The sequence below is a fragment of the Bos mutus genome, chromosome 22 (assembly GCF_027580195.1).
Source record: "Bos mutus isolate GX-2022 chromosome 22, NWIPB_WYAK_1.1, whole genome shotgun sequence".
NCBI lineage: Eukaryota > Metazoa > Chordata > Mammalia > Artiodactyla > Bovidae > Bos > Bos mutus.
The window spans coordinates 64958735-64961869 of record NC_091638.1 but is presented as its reverse complement, the minus strand read 5'-3'; positions in this window follow the sequence as shown (position 1 = coordinate 64961869).

The following is a 3135-nucleotide window of genomic DNA, read 5'->3' as shown; positions in this document are numbered from 1 at the left end:
AGATGAGAGCAGTGACAGACTTTATTTTCTTGGGCTCCAAAATCACTGCAGGTGGTGACTGCAGCCATGAAATTAAAAGACTCTAGCTCCTTGCAAGGAAAGCTATGACCAACTCAGCATATTAAAAAGCAGAAACATCATTTTGCCAACTAAGGTCTGTATAGTAAAAGCTATGGTTTTTTCAGTAGTCATGTACAGATGTGAGATTTGGACCATAAAGAAGGCTGAACACCGAAGAATTAATGCTTTTGAATTGTGGCGTTGGAGAAGACTCCTGAGAGTCCCTGGGACCACAAGGAAATCAAACCAGTCAATCCTAAAGGAAATCAGTCCTGAAGATTCACTGGAACGACTGATGCTGAAACCGAAGCTCCAATCCTTTGGTCACCCGGTGTGAAGAGCCGACTCACTGGAAAAGACCCCGATGCTGGGAAAGATTGAAGACAAAAAGAGAAGGGGGCATGGTGGCAGAGGATGAGATGATTGGACAGTATCACTGACTTAATGAACATGAATCTGAGCAAACTCCGGGAGAGAGTGATGGACATCGGAGCCTGGGGTGCTGCAGTCCATGGGGTCGCAAAGAGTTGGACACGAGTTAGCGACTGAACAGCAACGACAACATCAAAATGAAAATGTCTGTCCTTCAAGAAAGTGAAAAGACAACCCACAGGGTGGGAGAAGTGAAAGTCGCTCCGTCGTGTCCAACTCTTTGTGACCCCATGGACTATACAGTCCATGGACTTCTGCAGGCCAGAATCCTGGAGTGGGTAGGCTTTCCCTCCTCCCAGGGATCTCTCCAACCCAGGGATTGAACCCAGGTATCCAGCATTGCAGGCAGATTCTTTACCAGCTGAGATATTTGCAAATCTTATCTCTGATAAGGGACTCCTCTCTGGAGCATATAAAGACTTCACACAACTCCATAATAGAAACAGCCTTATTTTCAAACTGTCAAAGGGTCTGGAGAGACGTTTGTCCAAGAAGATGCACAAATGGTCAACGAGCCTGTGAAACGATGCCCAGCAGTACTCCGGGGGTCTCACAAACCCTCTTTCAATCCAAAGAAAGTCAAGAGTCAAATTTACACGTTCCCAGAGGCACCATCAGTTCAGGAAGGCGGCAGAGGGGAAGATGCTTGCCTCCCATCCTAAGGTGGGGAACCAGGTAAGAGCTCCGTCCCCAGAACCACCCTCTCTCAAAGACCCAGCAGGCCTGAGAGTCACGCTGCCCCTGTCTCAGTGCCACCCATGCCGGGCAGCTTCCGGTTTCTGAGGGGCCTCTGAGAAACAACCCCAAACGTGGCTGAGGAATCCACACACACCCCAAAGCAAGCGGGATGGGGCGTCGGCGTGTCAGCTCCTAACAAAGCGAACTTGCTCAGGTGCACTATTTGGGGCCAGGGTACCAGGCAGTGCTGGAGAAGACTCCTGAAAGTCCCTTGCACAGCAAGGAGGTCAAACCAGTCCATCTTTAAGGAGAGCAACCCTGAATATTCACTGGAAGGACTGATGCTGAAGCTCCAGTATTTTTGGTCACCTGATGCGAACAGACAACTCATTGGAAAAGTCCCTGATGCTGGGAAAGACTGAGGGCAGAAGGAGAAGAGGGTGTCAGAGGATGAGACGGCTGGATGGCATCACTGATGCAAAGAACATGAACTTGGGCAAACTCCGGGAGATGGTGAGGGACAGGGAGGCCTGGCGTGCTGCCGTCCGTGGGGTCGAAAAGAGTCAGACACGACTGGGCGGCTTAACAACGACAACCACGGGCAGTGTGGGAGGTGGATCAGGGGAAACTCACCCCGGGCTGCCGGTTCCTCCACCGCTGATGTGTGCCTGGTAGGTCGGCCTCTGCGTTTCCCTGTGTGGCATGACCTCTGCCCGGGAAGATAAAATGAAGGCAGCACACAGGCATACTGGAAGGGAGCTGAGAAGTGTGCTGATCCGGTATTTTCCAAAGACCCTTCTGTGCAAACTCCACTTTTTTTAAAGGCTTGGGCGATCTAACGTGTTTAGAAAACACAGTTACCTCCCCTCACCCAACCCACACCGTCACCTCAGCTCTTTTTTAAGATAGCTTTTTCTGTGGCAAAGCTACAAAGATACCTGAATATGCAAAACTGCCCTGGGTTTTTCTGAGAAAAGAGTTTGCACCGTTTCACAAGCTCACTTTTCTGATGATCCTTCGTCTCAATGCACCACGAGGGACTGGGGCACCCGAAATACGCGCTGCGAGGAAATCTCGACCTCACCCTGTTCCTTGCATCTTGCAGGTGGTGAGACCAAGGCAACAGGCAGACAGCGGGGAAAGCCGGGCGCAGAGCCGGGTCTGGGGCCCTGGTCACTGTGGTCCTTCCCTGGATCAGATCCATCACTCTTGGGGCCAGGTGCACCATGGAATCAAGTGCGGGTCCTTCTGCGCACAGAGCCCTGAGGGCCTGACTCACTCACCCAGGAGGCCGAACCTGCTTCTCTGCAGCCCAGATGGGTAGAATGGATGCACCCCTCAAGTTGAAGCCAAAGATCCCAGGCCTGCCCCTCACTAGTCCAGGGACCTTGGGCATGTCACACTGCCTCTCTGAGCCTCAGTGTCCACTCTCTGGACGTGGGTTTGTGAGGCCACTTTTCCCGCCACTCTGGAATCATGATTGTGTGAGATTGCAAACAGAAATCAACACCTGCATTATTGAAAAAAAGAAAGGGCTGACCCTGTGTTGGGCGGGGGCTAGGTCTTCTGCCCAGTCCTTGGATTCTAGAACCACGAGATCCCACCCGCCATCACACTGAGGGCCTTCGCTACAGCAGGTAGAGTGACACCAGGCTGTGGATCTAGGGGCGCCTACAGGAGCCACCTGGCTGATTCCGGGACGCAGGGCTACAGACGCGGGTTCTAGATTCACCTCCCTCCCCTGCGGGGGGTTTGATTTCCCCCCTGGCTCATCGCTTTCAGGCAAGAAGTGGCACAGCTGAGAGAGGCGCAGGGCCATTGTAAGGGCCAGTCGCCAGCTCCATCACCTGCACCGTCTGTTATTAGGTGCTCACTTTGGGCATTATTAGAGAACTCTGGGAGAAGGCAATGGCACGCCATTCCAGCACTCTTGCCTGGAAAATCCCATGGACAGAGGAGCCTGGT